This window comes from Vombatus ursinus, unplaced genomic scaffold (assembly GCF_900497805.2).
Source record: "Vombatus ursinus unplaced genomic scaffold, bare-nosed wombat genome assembly UNPS02014798.1, whole genome shotgun sequence".
NCBI lineage: Eukaryota > Metazoa > Chordata > Mammalia > Diprotodontia > Vombatidae > Vombatus > Vombatus ursinus.
This window is the reverse complement of record NW_020954576.1, coordinates 45,282,603-45,303,404: the sequence shown is the minus strand read 5'-3', so window position 1 is coordinate 45,303,404 and position 20,802 is coordinate 45,282,603. Positions and strand designations below refer to the sequence as shown.

General features: G+C 44.2%; 1 protein-coding gene across 1 annotated transcript in view; it reads right to left on the bottom strand.

Moving 5' to 3' along the window:
• The window catches only part of PLXNA2 (plexin A2), a 316,420-nt gene that overhangs the window by 294,235 nt on the left and 1,383 nt on the right, over window positions 1-20,802 (bottom strand). The window lies entirely within an intron of this gene.

The following is a 20,802-nucleotide window of genomic DNA, read 5'->3' as shown; positions in this document are numbered from 1 at the left end:
AAAAACCTACTTGGTGCCATGTGTCTTGGCTTCCCTAAATTTAAGGTCAGGGATTTATATCCTTGGTCTTATGAAAATACCTCTCCTGAAGAGAATCCTCCTTAAAAATGCCAAGTAAAAATGATTTCTCTCAAATTCCACCATGAATGGGTAATTGAATCATAATAGAGTTGGAAGGGATCTTAGAGACCATGCAATCCAAGCTTTTCATTTTACAGATGAGGAAACCAAGGCTTAGAGAGATTTAGGCTACTTAACTAAGGTCATACAGATTGTAGACAGTAGAGCATAGATCATAAATTTGACTAAGCAAACATTAAGTGCTTACTTTATGTGACTTTGTCCATATATTAGGCCATGCAGATGAAAAGAAAAAAAAATGGAACAGTCCTTAACTTCAAATAACTTATGCTCTATTAGAGTGATTCAAACCCTTCCCCTAAAAAGTTGTGGAAGGAAAGAAATTAATGTTCCCTGAGGCTTCCCTTGGGCAAGTGATCTTCTTGAGGGTAAGGGCAATTTTGTTTTTGTCATTTTTGATTTTCATTTAAATTTTATGTACTCATAAATAAAATACCAAATAGTTTGGGGAAGAAGAAATCTTGACACGCAAGGAGTTCAGGGAAGGCTTCAGGAAAGAGGTGACATCTGAGCTTAGCCTGGAAGGAAGACAAAGATTCTGAAAGACAAAGATGAGGAGGGAGTGAGTGCATTCCAGGCATGGCTGGAGATGGGGAGTGTATTTAGCACCAATGCCCAGAAGCGGGAGAAATAACGTTGAGGAGGGGGAATAGCTAGGAGTCCAACTTAGCTACTCGGTAGAATTTATGAAGGGGGTAATATGAAATAAGGATTAAAAGGTAGGTAAGAGTGAAAGGGTGAAGGGAAAACTCATTGAGGAGGATGATTAGAGACATGGATGTGATCTGGAAGGTTTAAAACAGGGCGATGAAAAAAATATTAATTCAACCAACATTTATTAAGTGCCCATTATGCGTGGGGCATTGTGGTCCTGGAAGAATAACAAAGATAGATGATATCTAGTACCTGTCCTCAAGAAGCATGCAATCTAATAGATGACATATTCATAGATAATAGTACAAATTATAATATGACAAGTACATAAGATGATTACGTATCTAGACAGACCGACCTAGTTCTAGGATTTAGAACTGGAAAAGACCTTAAGAGATCATTTAGTCTGGCCCCTTCATTTTAACTTCACCAAGGAAGGTCCCATAGGTACTAAGTAGCTTATGAATGCATAGCAAGAAGTAATAAAGGCATGAATCTAAGTCATGAACGAAAGTAAGTGGCTTATGAATGGATACAGATGAATTCACACGAATGGAAGCGTGAAGCCCAAGTACTAAGGAATCAGATGAGGGAGAATCATTTCTAGAAATGGAAAAGGAAAGGATTCACAGAAGTATTTGAACTTGATATTGAAGGAGAGGTGGAAAGGATAGGTTCAAGCCATTTGAGTTCTGTCTTGGGGGAGGGAGGGAGGGACATAGCATGTAGGGGATAAATATGTATTTCATTGGGAAAATTGGATTTTAACTTGTTTTCTCCTGATCTGGTAGTATTCCTGCCAGTGTAGACTCAAGAGCAATTTGAACTCATATGCTTGTTTTAGGGACCTAATAATAGCTAACATCTATTTGAATCTACTATTTGTCAAGAACTGTGTTAAGCAGTTTGGTAGGTGCTGTTATTATCCCCATTTTATAGTTGAGGGTAGGCAGCTAGGTGGTACAGTGGATAGAGTGCTAAGCCTGATTTGTCTTCCTGAGTTCAAATATGGCTTCAGACACTTACTACCTGGGTAACTCTAAGTCACTTAACCCTGATTGCCTCCAAAAAAAAAAAGTCATAGATACAAATATAAAGAAACATGTCAGGGGCAGCTGGGTGGCACAGTGGATAGAGTACTGGCCCTGGAGTCAGGAGGACCTGAGTGCAAATCTGGCCTCAGACACATAATACTTCCTAGCTGTGTGACTCTAGGCAAGTTACTTAACCACAATTGCTTCTCTAAAAAAAGAAACAATAAATAAATAAATGCTTGTTGATTTATTGAACTGGTTTTTTAGTTATTTATTGAACTTGTTTATTTTTATTTTGTTTATTTATTGAACTTGTTCCCTCAGCTTCTAACTGAAACAAAGCAGAATCCTTTCCTAGCCATGATCAATAATCACAAGTTTCTTGGACTTTAGAGGTGGTAGGGACCTCCGAGGCCATCTAGTTCTCTCTGCTCAGAACTACTCATAATGCCATCCTTACTCTTCTATACCTTTCACACCCCCCACACTCCATTTAATAGATGAGTAGGTTCCAGATTACACATCAATCAATAAATATTTATTAAGTGCCCACTATATGCTGGGCACTGTGTTAAGAGCTGGAGATATAAAGAAGCAAAAGACAGTCCCTGCCCTCAAGGAGCTCACAATCTAATGGGAGAACAACAAATATACACAAAGAAGCAGAAATAAGGTTCTAGAATTAAGAGGGATTGGGAAAGGCTTCCCTAGAAACTGGGATGTTGGTTGGGATTTAAAAGACGCCAGGAAAGTCAATGGGCAGAAGATGTGGAGGGAGAACAATCCAGGTATGGAGGACAGCTAGATTAACGCCACCCCCCCCCCCCCACCCCCAGTCAAGAAGGGCTCTGAATGCCAAGCAGAGCATTTTGCATTTGCCCCTGGGGGTAATAGGGAGCCACCTGAGGTTACTGAGTAGGGGGGTGACCGAAGGAACCTGCTGAGGCCACATGGTAAGAAGCAAAGCTAGGAGTGTAAGCCCACTCCTTCATGCAGGCTCTTTTCCAGGCCAGGAATGCTCGCTTGCCATGAGCCTGCTCAGCTCCTGCCACTTCTTTTAAGAGACCTTTCTCCATTCTCCCACTTAGGGCTCTCTGGTTGCCTGGTATATATTTTGTGTTTTCTTATCTGTATCCACATTGGTTCCTTCTGTTTGCCCCTCCAAGTTCCTTGAGGGTAGGGACTGTATTAGCTTTGTATCCTCAATCCTTAGGACAGTGGCTGGCACATAGTAGGCATTTAAGAAACTTATTGAATTAAATCCACACCAGCATTTAGCACAATGACTGGCACCTAGAAAGCACTAAGTAAATGCCTGATTCATTTTTCAGGAATCTTCTTTTCTCACAGTTTCTCATAATCCCATTCTTGCCCCTTCTACCTTTCTTTCCACCCCATCCTGTTTCTCAAAGAACAGGTTTCAACCGGCCACTGAGAAAGCAGAGACTCCTCGAGGCTACCGGAGTTGGAAGGGCATTAAGGAAGGAAGGGAGAAGTCTTTGGTGGAGGCTGAGGTGCTCCCTGGATAACCAATCTCTCGCCACCTTCACACCCCTCCACAGGTCCCCTCCCCCAGACTACTGCTGGAATTCAGTGCATTCTTCTGGGGCTCCTCTGACACTGGGCTTGCTCCCAACACAGTGGATGAGGTTTCTCTTTCCTTTCTTATCTCTCCTTGCCTTTCTTTCTCCTAAGTACTTTTCCAAACTGACAGCCAACCCTAGGATAGAAAGAGCTCGAAACTAACTCAGTCTCGAAGGGAGGAAGGGAGGACTGGGGTGGCTGTCCCACACTGTCTTGCCCTTTGTTCTTTGTCGAGGATTCCGGCTCTTGGGCTCTCAAGCATGTCTCAAGTAGCAAAAGCTTGCACATGCAAAATAAGGACAAGAAAAAAAAAACCCAAACCACAACCAAAAAAGCCAAAGATGGAGAAGCTGGGTGAAAGCTGGGTAGTGTGTACCTGGGTAAGACTTGCTCTCTGAACTATAAGCTGTCTGTGGCCAAAGTGTGCTGTTTCTCAGGCCCAAATCCATGCCAAGAGAATTGTACCAAGGCAGTGCCTTCCAAGTGCCTCTAGAAGGCAGCAGCCTCACAGTCTTTTGATTATAATAGGGAGGCAGGGGAATGAACCAGATGGATTTTCTAGGACTCTGCCAACTCTGGAAATTGAAGATTTTTTTTTTTTTTTTATAAAGGGAGAAAGTGAAGGGGAGAGGCCCTGATAAAGTGAGAGGAATGTGCTGAGAGGAGAGCAACGAAGATGCCAGGGATAGTGACGGCTGACCTGAAGCCTGAGATGAAAAGAGCTGGGGCAGAGTCTGGCCCCAGGATGATGAATGGAGTGCAATAGGAAGAGCTTAAGAGGCTAAACAGCTAGGAGGAAGAGGTGAAGCTGCCCAAGGTAGAGGGTGGGTTTACGTGTGGGGAGTGGGGTTAGGTGGGAGGAATGAGAAAAAGGAATGTTTGAGGTCAAAGAGCAAAATGCTCCAAGAGTGATTACCCTCTCTGGTGGGGCCTCAAAGAAAGTCTCCCACCTTCCCCTCAGGCACAATCTCTCAAAAAGTCTAGTTGGTGGGGTGGAAAGACCAAAAACTTGTTTTTGAATGTTGGCTCTGCTACTTACTAACCTTGTGACCTTGGATCGTCTGTTTACCTCTCTTGGCCTCAGTTTCCTCATCTATGAAATTAGGGAGTTTGATTAGATGACATCTCTAAGGTTCCTCAGCTCTAATCTAGGCTCTTCAGGCCTGTGGGTTAATTGAACAGGAGCTGTGTCAGGGTTTCCCAAAGCCCAGGCTGTTTCTCCAGAATATGTGGATGGCTTTTCTCACCTCTGGTCTGGCCGGCACTCAAACCATCCACTACAGACTCTTGCCTCCCCTTTTTCTAAATTTCTAAAAATGTCAGGATCCTAAGGCCCCTGACCTCCCATCACAGAGATGAGGAGAAAGAACCAGGGGCCAGCAGCTTCCTGCTGTCTCTTGAATCACAGGCAACAGCTCCTACAGCTTGGCTCCAGCCCAAGTTGGGGAGAGGGTGAGACAGACTTTGGAGGGGATTTGGGGAGGGGGGCCTGGGAGCTGGGGCTCAGGTGGTGGCAGATGGAGAGATTCCAGAATCACTAAGCTGACAAGAGAAGCCGAGTGCCAAAGCACAGTCCCAGCCTCCCCTCTGCCCTCCCCTTATCTGCCATGCTCTCAGCACTCTGGAGCAGAAACCCAGCCAGTTGCCAAGTCGACCTCAGAAGAAGAGAATATTTCCATATTCCCGACAGCCAGCGCAAGAACAGCTCCTACCTGCAGAGCTACTTCTCTCCCTGCAGTCTTCTCCAGGCTCTCCACTCTGGCCCCACTCTTCAATTTCTCAACCCTGGCAGATCACTGATTAATTCAGGCCTGTTTAATAACCCTTCTATTTAGATGAAACAAGCTGTCTTGTTTTCTTTATTTTTAACACTGACTTTCGTTTCTTTGCTAAGCATCTTACTGTCATTTAAATTTCGCCGTCTCCAACCAAGCTGATAATAGACCCGAGTGAGCAGCTGTTTCAGTCCTCTTTATGACAATGATTAGAAGTTAGAGCCGAGGAGGCAGAGACTTGACCAGGGCTTGGTTCAGAGAGGTCTGCCCCTGCATGTAGAGGGAATGTTAATTTCGACACTATGAGGAGAGAAGCTTCGCTACTGGAGGACAGACCCTAGCTAGATTTAATCTAGGGCCATGGAGTGGAAAGAAGCGGAACCTGGATTCAGGAGACAAAGTTTCTCGATCACTCTGACCTGAGGCAAGTCACTTGGCCCTTGTAGGCTTTCATTTCCTTCTCTGTGATGAGTGGTTTGGAAGAGATAATGGTGTTTTGGGTTTTACAGAGCACTAGCTGTGTTGGCTAGGCAAACCACCCTGAGCCCTAGTTTCTTAGAATCATACACCTAGAACTGGAAGGTACCATAGAACCCCCCCTAGACCAATGCCTCCATTTTACCGGCCCAGGGAATGCATCCCACTGTTGCATAGCTAATGTCAAAAGAGGAAATCAAAACCCAACTCTCTGGATTTTTACATTGAGAGTACTTTACACCCTGACTGATAGCTCATATCTCTTTTCTTCAGGACTTCTATGATTCTAAATCAATTTTGCTTCTCTGACTCCCCACCCCACCCGTGCCCCTACACGTCTGGGAGGAGAAATCCAGATATCCTAGTGGGGAAGGTTAACAGCTCCCAAGTTCATGGACACCCAATTCTTAGTATTATTCCTATAGCCTCCAAGTCCCTCTTTTTCTCCACTGTATTCAGGGTCAAATTGAGGGAAAGAGGCTCTCATTTATCTTTCAGTTCTTGGTCAAAGGATTATAGGTTTAGAGCTCTGAGGAATCTCAGAAGCCACCTGTTTACAGATGTGGAAACAGAATCAGGGATATTAAGTGCCTTGTTGAAGGTCAATAAATGTTTATTGGATTGGACTGAATTAGGTCATACAGGTATTAAGTGACAGAGACAGGATTTGAACCCAGGTCCTCTGACTCCAGAGAATCTTTCTACTATACCATAATGAAGTCCAATGGCCATTGGACCTTTAACTCTTTCTGAGCCTTCTCTCCCTCTCTTTGCAGTTACCATCTTCAGCATCAACCCCCAAAGCTGAAGCTGCAGGGTCCCAAGGCTGGAAGCCCACCTGGAAGAAGGCTCAGCCAGGGAGTAAAGTTGAGGGTAATTGGGTGTCCCCAAACCAGGACAGCAGGCCATAATCCCTTGTCTCAGCCCCTTTGGATCAGTGAGTCTCACCACAGAAAAGCATTCATTAAATTCAGCCAGTGCATAGTGCCAATGCTAACAGAGAAAAGTGGATGATGGTGGCTCAGCTGGAAAAGGGCTCTTTCCTACCAAGGATGCTTGGGAACAGGGAATGTTCTGCCTTCCTCCTCCCAACCAAGTCTCTAGGCAGCTGCCCACTTTGTTGTCTTCCCCTCTTAAAGTTGTAAAAGCTGAGTTTATAGAGGCCCAAACACAAAGCAGGCTTGTCCTGGCCCTCAGGGACCACTCAGCTGCTGTCCATGATGGAGCTGTAGACTGCAAACAGCAGAGCCCACAGTGCATGAAGGGAAGCTAGTTGGAACAGTTTTAAGTCATGAGTGTCTTTCCACATCACTCTCTCTCGCCACATCTAGTATACCAGAGAGGTTGCATCCTAAGTGCCAAGGCTTGGTCAGGTTTCAAGAAAGAGCTTCCACTATCCTTGGGAAGGCTGGGAGAGGGGCTACTGGTGTGACGCTTCCCTGGGGCAGGCTAGTTATTCTCACTCCAAAACACCTGTCTGGCCTAAGGTCCAGAAAAAGGGAGGTTGGGAGAGGGGGAGAGGACGCTGGGATGGCCACCCAGGCTATAGGACTGAGCAAAGAAACCACTAGGAAAGTCTTGGTAGTGAGTCTATTTACCAGCATGCCATGTGACCCAGACCGTGTTACTATCCACTCTTGGGCTTCCATTTAGAGTTCTAATAACTAATATTTGGATAGCCCTTTAAGGTTTTCAAAGTACTTTCCTCTTGTATTTTTTTGCATAAGCCAAGACATCACCCTTATGATATCATTGGTCCTCTTCAAGAATAAAGGACAAACAACAACAACAACATTCCTCTAAAGAACCTTGTGAGAGGGGTAGTTCAAGTGTCATTGTCCCCATTTCATAGATCAGGAAACTTGAGGCTTATATAAGGTCAAGTGACTTGCTTTTTCCAACAGCTAGAAAGTCTAGGAACCAGGATTTGAACTTAGATCTCCTAACACTAAATTCACTATTCTTTCCACTGCACCATGCTACATCTGCTACATGGGGATGGGAGGAAGAAATTCGTAGAAAAATGCACAGAAAGTTAGCTTCGTCACCTCTTTCCTGTAATAAGCCAGTTCTGAAGATATCAGTTGGGCACATGGGGATTTGAAAGGAGGCAAGGAAAAGTACTCTGGCAATCAGCCATCTTCTCTCTGCAATTCAAACAACCGAAGTCAAAGTCCACCTCAAGCTTGCTGGGGAGGGGACAATGGGATGCCCTCTAATCCTGGAAGAACACTTGTTATCATCCTTCTCTATTCCATAATCTCTTTCTCTAAAGAGTAATTGATCATGGATGCTATTCTCCAATATTGGAATCTGGGTTCAGCCCCTTAAGATGGGCATTCCCCAAGATTTGACTCCAAGCACCAAATCAAACTGCCCCTAAAAGGTTCTCTTAGTATCCTAAGTCACTAAATATCTTTTCTCCTGCCTCTCCCAATCCTTTTAAACTTTGAAATTCCTTGGCTTCATAATTCTAGCCCTCTGAATCCAGTGTCAGAAAAACCATAACCAGTTCATAGACAGAGACTTTATCCAGTGGAATGGATATAATAAGGACTCAAATATTCATTTCCCAAAGAGCTCTTTCTGCAAGGCCATCACATACTATATCAGAGGCAAGCAAGCAGAGGGATACTACAAGGTTTCCCTCCTTCTGCCTGCTTGGCAACAGGAAGTTGGGCTCATGGGGTGTCTGCCCCATGTAGTATAGTGGAAATAGCACTGGACATAAAGTCTTAGGAGTCCTAGGTTTGAATGTTGCTTTTATTGTTTAGTTAGTAGTTGTGTGACCATGGATGAATTCCTTAAACTCACTGAGCCTCAGTTTCCACATTTGTAAAATAAAATAATATTCATAATAACTACTTCACTGAGTTGTTATAAGGATCAAATGAGACTATGGGCATGTGCATACATACACACACACACATATAAATCCATATGCATACATATGCATATATATATACCTCTTTAATGCTTTGTAAACAGCAAAAAATCCCACATAAATGTTAGCTGTGATGTCTGGAGTCCTCATCTGAGAATGTCACCCAGATCAGAAGCAAAACAGAAGATACCACAAAACCAAGAGCAATACTAGAAGTGATGGCTCTTGGGGGCTAAAGTCCAGGGAAATGAAAATTTAGTAGCACATATTATTAGAATTTATTTTTAGGTCAGTCTCAAGGAATGGCAGTATATTTTAAGAACAGGTCTTCATATTATGAAATCTACAAGCATGGTGGAGAGCATTTGGGTGAAGAAAGATGGAAGAAGAAAAAGGAGCCATATGAAGTATACTGCAGACCACCTGGCCAGAAGAAGGGAATGGTTATATTTAGAATAAAATCACAATTCTGGCAGAGAGATATTATTTGTAGGGATGGGCAAGTTCAACTATGCTGATATCTACTGGAGTATTCTCTCTGCTAAAACAGAGCAACTGATAAAATCTTGTCTTCCCTTAGTGATAAACTACATTCTTCAAAAGGTAGCAGAAGGCAAAGAGGAAATTGCTATTTCCAGACTTGATTCTGAAAAATAAGGAGGAACCAGTTGCCTAACTAGAAATGATGGGAACCTTGGAAGAAAGTGATTGCTTTAAGAGTAACCTAGCTTTTAAGAGAAAAGATTTCCAAGAAAGTTAGGGATCCATGACCTACAATTCTACAGGGCAAGTGGGAGCCCCAGTGAGATGGAATACTGTCAAGAATGAAATTCTGATAACACAACAAACAATCTTGAGGAGTAATAAAGGAGTGAATTGTTTCAAGAAACTGACATAGATGAACTGGGAACTCATCCACCAACTCAGATATTTTAAAAAGACCTAAAGGAAGTGGAAATAAGCAAGGTAAATGAGAATGAATGCAGAAAAATACAAAAGCCCCATATACGTTAGCCATGGTAAAGCTCAGAATCAGTTAAAGTATGCAATTGGCTAAAGCCTATAAAATTGGCTTTTTTAGCCATGTTGGGAATAAGAGAAATTTCAAAGTGATAGCATTGCTATTCAGGGCAAATGTTTAAGGAAAGAAAGCAGTATTGCTCAACTTCTATTTGTTTTTGTTTTCTTGACCAAGGAGGATGATCTTTGTACTGAGAACAGAACAGAAATAGTTAATAGAGAATTACGACCCAAGATAATCAAGGAGATGGTAAGAAAGTAGCTAGCTGTGCTCAATGAGTCACCAAGCTGGGGCAAACTGTTTCCTAAGAAGCTGTAATAACTTGAAGATATTTATTATTGATGCTTTTTGAAAAATCATGGATTATTAGAGAGGTGCCAGAGGACTGGAAACTAGAAAATATTTTGATTTTTTTTGAAGTGGGAAGAGGGGATAAATCTTCAAATGATGAAGCCAGTGGCCATTATTTCAATCCTTGGAAAAATTCTGAAATTTATTATAAAGGAGATGGTTTGTGAGCATTTAGAAAGGGAAAAAGGAGATGCCTAAGAGCCAGCATGGGTTCATCAAGGATGGCTCGTGCCAGACTAACCTCACATCTTTTTTGGGCAGGACTAGTATCTTGGTAAGTAGATCAGGAGAAGGTTTTAGACATAATATAGCTGGGTTTCAACTAGAGTTCTGACAAAGACCTTTATGTTATCCTTGTGGATAATATGGAGAGAGGTTGCCCACGTGAGAGGATTCAGAAAAAACCGAATGACTGGCAGGCAGGGAGTGTAGTAGAATCATCAGTGGCTTTAGAGTAAGAAAAACTGGAATTGAATCCTGTCTCTGCTACCTCTGGGATTATGGGCAAATGATTCTCTGGACTTCAGTTTTCTCTACTGTAAAATGAAGGAGTTTAACAACACGTGCCTTAAGGTCTCCTCTGGTTTTAAATCTGTCATCTCATCAATATATATAACAAATGGATGTCAACTTGGATTTATGCCCAGTATCTATTTTAGGCCCTGTTCTGTTCAGCATTTTATCAATGAATACCACAGGTGGTATGATTATCCATTTAAAAAATTTTGTACTTGAGATGAAGTTGGGAGGCATACAGGGTATGCTGATGCACCTCAGAAATTGTCAAACACTACAAATTAGGGCTTGATTTTTCATTGTTTATTGTCTAGCCTTAAGAAAGTCATGGAGAAAATGTTAATAATACAGATTAAATTTAGGTACATTTCTGTCCCCCCTCCCCACTCCCCCCGGAAGTCAGTTGTTAAACATTTATGAGCATACACCTAGATAGCTTGCACTTTGGATGAGTGAGTCAGGATCCAAAATAATCTCCATAAACTATAGCAATTGGATCAAGTCTGATATAATGAAAGTAAGTAGGAACAAATGTCACAGTGCCCAGCACATAGTAATAAGTATTTATTGACTATTGACACTTAATAAATGACTATTTTCTAGATCAAGTCCTCCATTTGGGTTAAAACAAATCAACCACCCCAGTATGAGATAGAGGGGGTGTGGTTGGACAGTAGTCTGTGCGGGAAATGGTCTACGTGGTAGTAGTAAGCTCAATCACTGAAAAGTGTGACAGAGCAGTTGAAAAAGCTAATTTGATCTTATGCTGTGTTAAGTAAATAAGACACAGTGTCCAGAATAAGGAATATGATAGTCAATGAGCAGTTATTAAGGACTTACTAAGTGCTTAATGAGGCAGCTAGGTGGCTCAGTGGATAGAGTTTTGGCCCTGGAGTCAGGAATATCTGAGTTCAAATCTGGCCTCAGATACTTACTATCTGTGTGACTCTAGGCAAGTCACTTAACCTCTGTTTGCCTTGGAGACAGCTAGGTGGCTCAGTAGATAGAGTTCTAGGCCTGGAATCCGGAAGACCTTAAATTCAAATCTGGCCTCAGATACTATCTGTGTGATCCTTAACCTGTCTGCCTTAATTCACTGGAGAAGGAATGGAAAACCACATCTTTGCCAAGAAAACCCCACGGACAGCATTGGCGTGCTGAGGTCACCAAGAGTCGGATGTGACTAAATGAATGAACAACAATGTGCCCAATACATAAACACATAGCAAGAAAAACAAAAATAACAGAAATAGATCCGCTAAGATCTGCTAATGTCAGACCAGGTCTATAGCATTGTGTTCAGCTCTAAGCGTCATGCTTTAGGAAGTCCTTGACAAGCGGAAGTGTATTTAGAGGAGAGTGACCATGATACTGAGAAAATTCATTGAAAAGCATGCTAAAGGAGAAGATCAGTTGGAGGAAATGGGGATATTTGGAGCTGAACGCTATTTGTAATCCAAGGAACAAAGTCATGCCCATTATAACCATGACACTCTCCTGAGTGTGGCTTTTTATATAAATCTTACTTTTGAATGAAGCACTGTGCTTTACATACTTTAAGTGTTTAACTAATGTTTCTAATTAAAATTGAAGACAAATTCCAAACCAATGCAGGTGAATGGAAAGTTTCCCATTTCTGGGGCAGCTGTTTCTGATCTCTGACTCTCCCCTCCCCTCCTCCTAAGTTAGAACCCTTGGGACAAGTATGAATGCTCCTCATCCCCACTGTAAGAAAAGGAGCTTAACCTGTGATTTCATTGGTATAGGAAGATACTGGCTCTACCAAAGCATAATCACTTTTTCCACCATGTATAATCTTAGATAGCTGTCCAGAGGACTGAGAAGTTAAATCACTTGCCCAGGGTCACACAGTCAGTAGAGGTCTCTTCTGCTCCAAGACCAGTTCTTTAACCACTACTCTACTCTGACTCCCATTCTCAAATGATGGAACAACTGAAATACATAGATGAGGTAAGGGCTCACTAGCCTTTCCACAAATATGACATTACATATCTCACAACCTCTGGATCATTGCATGTTTTCTCCTGTTTGATACTCCCTCCAGCAAGAGACCTTTACTAGTCCTGTCTCCTACACATGTCTTATTTCAAGGATGTTAGGTTATTTCCTCCCCCCCCTCTCCCCAGGTAGCACCAAAAGTCAGACTGTGTTGTGTGTGGGAGGACTGATAAACCTTTTGGAAAGGTGTGAGGGGTGGTAAGTATGGCAGGAGGTCTTTTGTTCTAGAGGTGTTAAGATCCCCATCCTGTGATCCCAGACTCCTGTTATGGAGTTGATCTGTTCTCTGCTCAATCCTCCTGACCCCCTGCCTGCCATCTCCCCTACCACCCATATACATATTTCCACCACTGGTGTGTGACTCTGAGGCCCAATTCATTCACACCAAGATAAATTGCTCAAAGTAGCTTGGCTACTAGAAACCACTTGGGGCTACCAATTCCAAACCCCATAGAAGAAAATGACAAAGACAGGCAAAGAGATGTGAAGGAAAAAGCTCAGGATTTGTAATCAGAAGAATTGGGTTCAGTTCTTGACTACTATGCTACTTATATTACGTCACTTCTCAGGGATTTCTGATTCCACACCTGTAATCAAAGGGGTTGGATCACATGATTTCTTAGATCTCTTTCAGTCCCATTAATAATAATAACAGTTGATATTTATATGTTACTTTAAGCTTTGCAAAGCATCATCTCACGTGATCCTCACAACAAACCTGTGAGGTAGATGCTGTTATTATCCCCATTTTACAAAGGAGGAAACTGAGGCAAACAGAGGTTAAGTGACTAGCTCAGGGTCATATAATTAGTAAGAATTTTGTCTCAGAAGACAGGTTTTGAAATCTAGTTGTCCTCACTCTGAGTCTAGCAGCATACTCTACCGTTCTAACTCTAAATCCTGTGATTCTAAGGCAGGAATTTCCTGTCTGTCTGTCTATCTATCTCTTATGTCTCTCTATCTCTGTCTGCACCTATTTCTCTGTCTGCCTGTCAATCTGCCTGTCTATGGGGTCCTGAAATAGTATAAAAAATGAAAAGGATGCTTCAGCCCCTCCTCCTGAGAAAATTTCTCTCCTTCTAAGAATTGACCTCCTTCGCACTGAGACAACAGCCCCTCTTCCTTTCAGGTATCCTTCATCCCCCAGCTGTAAGAATGGGAGCCATGGGGAGCCATCAGGAGGTAGGAGGTCACAGGTCAACTTAATATTTACCCAACCCAGCCTTTCACTTTTACGAGTCAGGAAACTGCTTCAAAGTGGCAGCATCCCTTCACACAGCTCCTGTCTGCCCCAGTGGTCATCATCTTCTAATACTGTATTAGTCAGGGAGTCGGTCGGTGAACAAGCATTGATTGAGAACTTACTACATGTTGGGGACTCTGCTAAGTGTTGGGGAGAAAAAGATAGGTGCTGACAGTCTGCTCAGACATCTTTCCTCTCTCTCTCTCTCTCTCTCTCTCTCTCTCCTCCCTCCCCTCCCTCAAAGGTAGGGAGCCATCTGCTCTGCCCCCCTCCTTCCTTGCTGGCTGATGGCCCTGAGAAGTCACATGGCTTTTCCCCAGGCAAACAACAATCCCTTCAGTCTCCTTGAAATTTTGAGTCCTCTGAGTTTCTGAGCTTGGTTATTAGGGTCAGATGGCTTGGAATAGTCTCGCTTTCTGACTCCCACTACTTTGGGGTGTCTAGGAGTGCAGAAAGGAAACTTAGATTCCATTTTTAGTCCAGTCCTCCCATTTTACAGATGAGGAAGCTAAGACTCCTGAAAGGTAGAATCAGTAGTCAAGGTCATTTAGCTAAGAAGTGGCATAACAGGATTAGAACGACATTTTCTGGATATCCAGCCTAGCTATCTTTCTAGAAGCCTCAAGTCCTGTTAACCTCCCAGGGCCAGCCCATCCTGAAGCACAGAATCCTAGCATCCTAGAGGTACACCATGAGCCCAGCTGAGAAATCCCCTTTGCTACATCCCTGAGAGCTCAGAGAGGATACAGACAATGAATTTTGAGCTTAGAAATCATCTAGTCCAATCTCTTCATTTTACAGATGAGGAAATTTGGGCTTGGAGACCCGTCCAAGGTCACACTGAGAGAAAGAGGAAAAGTCAGGATTGGAACTTTGTGGTTAGTGAGTCTCTGTGGGAACACTTCCAGCAAAAAGGAGTTCAGTCTTACATAGCTAACAGTCCCACAGAAGGACAGTTTTAGTTGTTACAAAGTTCTTCATTAAAAGGAATATGAGTCTGAAACCTGTCATTTCCATCTCCTAGTCTTTGTTCTGCTTCCTGAAGCGACATAGAGGATGTCAAATTCCTCTTCAACCTAAATGAATGCCCTCTGAACGTTAGCTGTAGAAACCCTGGGCTGGGTGTCCTACTGGAAGAGGATCAATCCGGAGTCCATGGAGAAACACCTGTCTCCCATCTCACACTTTTTTTTTTAATTAGTAAAAAAATAAATAACAATGAAGAGTCCAGTCCCTGCCCTCAGTGTGCTTCCCATCCAGTTCAATTTAGGCCTGGCTCAAATGAGTTGAATATAATAATAAACAGTTGTATTAATAAACACACTCAGCCTGGCAATCCAGCGGACCCAGTCCCTCAAATACCAGACAGAAAGGATATTTAAATAGCACCAAGAGGCTTGCAAAGTGCTTCCACAAATTATCTTATTTGACTATTACAACAACTGGGTGAGGCTGGCATTACCAGATAATTACCATTATCTCCATTTTAAAGATGAGAAAACTGAGGCTCAATGACTTATGCATGGTTACAGTTAGTATCGTAGTTGAGATTTGATTTCTAGTTAATACTCTACCCACTACGTCACTGTCCCTCCATGTTCTCAGTGTTCCTCTGATCCTTCCCCTCCCTCATGGTGGTAAGAGTTCAAGTTAGAAGGAAAGGAACTAGGAAACTTCTGACAGAGCTCTTGTGGATCTGGCTGTAATAATGTCCCTTGAACTGAACCTCTGGAAGCAGGTCACTTTCAAGGGCACTTGACCTGCCTGGAACTTTCAGGATTAGATCGTCCCTCTCTAATAGCCACTCTCTTGGGTGGACTTGTTCAGTCATTTCAGTTGTGTCCCATTTTTTGTGGCCTCATTTGGGCTTTTCTTGGCAGAGATACTTGTAATTTTCTTCTCCAAATCATTTTACAGATGAGGAAACCGAGGCAAACAAGGTTAAGTGACTTGTCCAGGGTCACACAGCTAGTAAGTGTTGAGGTTGTATTTGAACTCCCTATTTTCCTGACTGTTCAATCCTCTTCGCCACTTAACTATAGCCTCCCACATCAGAACATAAATTTCTTGAGGGTAGGCTTTGTTTTTGTATTTGTATCTTCAAAGCTTAACACATAGTATATGCTAAATAGATGCTTTCCCCTTCCTGAGAGACGGGCTAAACTTTCCAAGAGTGATTCTAAGGCCTTTTTTTTTTAATCTCGCATCTTGAAAGTCATTTTAGCTGAGCGAAAGCAGGATTAAACTATCATAACATGATACATATATCTTGCTTTTCTTCTTTCTCCCCCACAGGTTAAATGGGAGCCAAATGAAAGCCAAGATTTGGTATGGGGGATAAGATCAGATGTTAAGAGACGTTTCCCTCTGGTCCTTTCCCCACTCCCTCTCCTTTCGCCTCCTCCTCTCCACCCCCAACTTCAATGCTTTTCCCACGTCCCGTTTAGACGGTCATTAACTCCTCAGGTGAGGAAAGACACTGGACTGTTCTCTCTCAATACTGTGCTCCAGCTGAAATGTAAGGGTGGATTATAACTCAGAGGAACGCTCCCACTGAGAACACAAAGCAGAAGATTAGATCCGTGATACATCTTTGACATATGTTCATTTATTGCAAGGGCCATTTCTCTCCCCCTTTTAAGTCCCTTTAGGATCAGTTTTACCATCTGAGAGTGTGTGGCAAATCTGCATTTAGGGAGCTGCAGAACCTTTTAAATGCAGAAACCAGAAAGCACATGGTAGAGGGACCAAGGGCCTCTCCCATATAAAGGCAGACTCCCATCACCCAGTGGGCCAGCAGGTCAGGATGCCTGCAAACTTGCATGCCTAGGGCATCCCTCCTGGGCAGTCCCCACCTTTTATTCTTGCCTCCCCCCCCCCCCCCCCCCCAATCCCCATAGAGCCCTGGGCAGAGTCCTATTTAAGGCTAGCAGTCGCCTTTTCAATTTCCCCTTCAGCCAGATGGGGACCCGGGGGTCTTGCTGACAACACAACATAGCCACTTGTGGTCTCTGTGCAGTGACAGCTGGGTTTTTCCCATTTCTCTTATTTTTTTCTCCCTCCAAACGCACAAAAGCTACTGTTTACAAGTCAGCCTTATCTGCAAGAGGCCCCCTCTAGTGGCCATAAAGTGATACTTCCATTCCCTATTTAATTCCCCTGTCCTCCGCAAGGGACTTTCATAGAGAACCTGGAGGCCCTTTCCATTCCCAGTTTTTACTAACCTTGCTCTTTTCCTGCTCTTATTCTCTCCCCTTCTTTAATTCTTCTCCACCCCCCCCCCCCACCGCTGTGGCTGTGCAGTGACAGCTGGGTCCATGCCCTATTTCTGTCTCTCTGGCTATATTTTGATCTTGTTTTGTTCCTGTCTTCTTCCTTTCTATGTGTTTCTCCATCTCTGCCTCTTTGTATCTCATGTTTTTTGCCTTTGCATCTCCAGTGCTTAACTCAGGGACTGACACATACTAGGTGCTTGACTGAGCCGCCCCTGCTTCTGTAGGTGTCTCAGTCTGGCTCTGTCCATCCCCTGATCTCTCTCACACCATACTGCAAGTCTCCATACTTTCTGAAAGAACTTTGGACAGCACTGCATTCAAACGTCTTATGCCCAGAAGGGTCAAAACAACATTCAGTATACAATATCCAGAGTTGGAGGTACAAGCAGAGCCAAACTTATTTAGGGCAAGTTGGAATTTGGGCTGTAATTTACCCCTCTGCAAACTTTGGCCAAGGACAGATTTTACGTGACCTGGGGATTGGGGCACCTGCTTCAGAGGAAGCCCTGAAGTGAACAAGCTCTCTGTCCTCAGTCCATGCTCCCCCACTGCTTTGTGACAACTCTCAGATGTGCCCTCTCATTCAAACAACTGGCAGGCCTGGGTGAAGGGACAGCTGGTAGGGGACGGGAAGAGTCTGTGCATGTGGGGAAGGGGAACAAAAAAGTGGAGATTGTGTGTAGGGGGAGTGAAGAGGAAGAAAAGGGAGAACATGAAGTGTCTGGTGGCAGGGGGCCGGTGGAACACCTGCTAGTCATTTGGGTTTCCAGGCGATATCCTTTCACTGGGACAGCAGATATCAGCTAAGGCAGGGCAGGAAGGTTAATGATTAGCTGACTGGGGAGGCAAAGAATTTTTCTCCTTGTCTGTTGTCACTTCCTTTTCTTTTAGCTGCCTGATCTACCCGCTTCTACCCAATCCCCAGACTCTCTTTACTCCGTACCAACTCCCAAAGACAAAGAACTTTCTCCCTTCCAATTCTGCCCTAGAAAATCAGACTATGAAGTATGCTTCTAGATAGGAAAGCTCCATATTCTGAAATGCCAAGGCATGGGAGTCAGGGAAGCAGAGAAGACTGAGCAGAGAGATGTGGAAACAGGGACCCTTTTTTTCATTCACCCTTTGGAGACCATGTGGGGACAGAAGGTCTGAATCCCCCCCCCCCCATATGTCTTTGCCTTCTCCCCCTTTCCCATTTACAATATCTTTCTCTTTGTCCTATCTGGAAACCCTGGGCTTAGCAAAGCTGGATGGAGGTAAACAACTTTAAAAATAACCAAAAAAAAGGAACCCCTAACCCACATTTCCTCTAATTAGGCATGAAATCTTTGTAACTAAGTGAAAAACTGTTTCCCTTGAGGGATTTTAGTCCATTCATCACTGTTTGAATTGAGTATATAGGGGGTGGGGGAGAGGCAGGTTTAAAAAATTCAAATCTAATGAATTAATAACCGCATATCCCCATGGAGGAGGAGGTTCAGGGAAGGGTGGTATATAGAGAGGCTGAGCTATAAAACACCAACACCCCGAAGCCTTGGTTTCCACCAGTTTCCCCAATGGACAGTCCTGAATTATTTCCCTTAACAGACTGTAACACAATGCTCCAGTCTCTTTATGATTGGGTGGGGGGAGGTGTGGAGGGGGGGGGTTGACTTGGAGTTCCCTGCCTCTCCATTCGTTGGGATGGACAGAAGTATATTGTGCCCCAGTCTGTGTGTGTGGAGACAGCTGTAAGTGGCAACGCATGCAGACAGTTCTGTGTGTGTGTGTGTGTGTGTGTGTGTGTGTGTGTGTGTGTGTGTGTGTGTGTATATATGTGTGTGTATGGCATTGCTGGGGGAGACAGAGCTGGGGGACCCCTTTGCCATATCCCCCGTCAGGGAGGCATCTGTGGGAGAGGGAGCAGGACAGACAATATAAAAAACCTAAACAGTGACAAGCCTGGCTCCATCAATATTTCATACTACCTGAATTGGTGCGCTTAGACCGCTGCCAGCTGCCGCCGCCGTGTATATTTAACCGTGTCACTGGCTTCCCCTCCTGCTTGTGTGTTTTCTTGCAACATGCCCATGAAATAAAGATTAGCTGAATAATCAGACGTGTTTGTAAATGGGAAATGGGCCTGGCCAGGAAGTAGCTGTTCCCTGAGGTGGGCTCCTTTTCCCTTTGTGCTATCCTTTTAAGGGTACTATAAGCAGATGCCAGGGAAGGGTGAACTTTCACATTCTCCAAACCCTGGTGCCAGGTGGTTGGGAGAGAGAGACAGAGACAGAGAGAACTCTGGATCTTTGGAGATGGGGTGGGGTGTACCCTAGTCAACATAGGAAGGAGGAGGTAAGAATGAAGATTCCTGTAACTACAGGCATTTCTCCTTAGTCACCAGAGAGGTTTGGGATTGTAGCGAGACAATTTGTCGGCCAGCCAGTTGTTCAGTCTCCTTTGCCCCTACCCAGGTCCTCAGCCTTCAGAGAGACACACAAGTCAAGGCAAAGGCCAGGAGAGCTCCTCTCGGCTAGTCCTCTGGCCTTAGAAGCCATGAAACTCAGGTACTTCTCGGCTGTAGCTGCTGCCCCTCGGCATTCCCTCTGCAAATCGCTCCAAATGTCATTTCCATTTAGCTGCTTTGCAGGCCAATTTGCCCCATCCTAATGCAATTTGCTGAGGCCCATGTGGGAGCAGAGAGGGCAGCGGGAATCACCTTCTCTCTCTCATCAAATCCCTGGTGGGGATCAGCTGTGGACCAGGTCTAGTCTTCCTAGTAATGGCTTGTAGGTGGCAAGTTCAAGACTGGAGAGGGGTTCGGAGTGGTGGGCCGGGGCAGGGGGAAAGAGGGGGTTGATAGGAGGGTCACGCAGAGAAACACTATGTCTCCCCATCTCATTCCCCTACAGCATTCATCTGATTCTTTCTTCCTCCTACTCCATCTCCCACTATAACCAGGACATTGGGGAGATACTATCCTTGTGCCAATGGTGCCTTGGGGGTAATGAGGAGTCCAGGCAGGCAGACATCTGCTCACCTGGAGACTGGGGAGGGTAGGGTTGGGATTGCTAATGGAATCAAATTTCCCAAGCCATGGCTATAGCATCTAGTTGCTGGATCTGCTCTAGCAAAGGCCCTGGAGTCCTTAGCCTACCCAGAAAAGAGGCTGAAACTGCCAAACCCCAAGAGGAGGCTGATAAAGAAGTAATCCTGGCATTGTGTTTCAAAGAATGATGGTGTGTGGTGCTCCCTCACCAAAGGAGGGCTCCATTCCCATTCAAGTCTTCCATCCCTGCCAGTAGCCTTGGAGGTCCAACTTTCTGAGATAGTCCCAGTTCACTAGACTCTTAAGGACTCATGCATCCAGTAACCCTATAGGTTTTCTTCCACAGTGAGTCCCCAAGCCACTGCTTCTAGCCCCAGCCAGAAACTCCCAAATCTCTACATGTTCTACATCACCACTTTGCAGTTGTCACATCAGGATGGAAGATGCCCATGAGACCCCTGTCATACACAGGGTTCTTTTATTCTCTGGGTGAGCCCCAACAAATGAGCCACATTTTCTAGAACCATATCCTAGAAGCCCCAGTCCTGTACCTAACTTCCACATTATCTTCTTATTGAAATGTAGCCTCCTTCCAAGGAGTCTGGGTCTCATCAGTGGGACAATTAAGGAAGGGGGAGACAACATGGCTCTCAAACCAAGTGGTTGAAGTTCCCTGGGGAGCAACAGATTCTGAGGAACATCTTCCACCTAGACCAGCCTTCAAATTAGGAGCAGATGGCATGAGTAGTGCCTTAGGATAAAGGAAAGGAAGAATTCCTAGGCCTGGTTCTTGGGCTGGG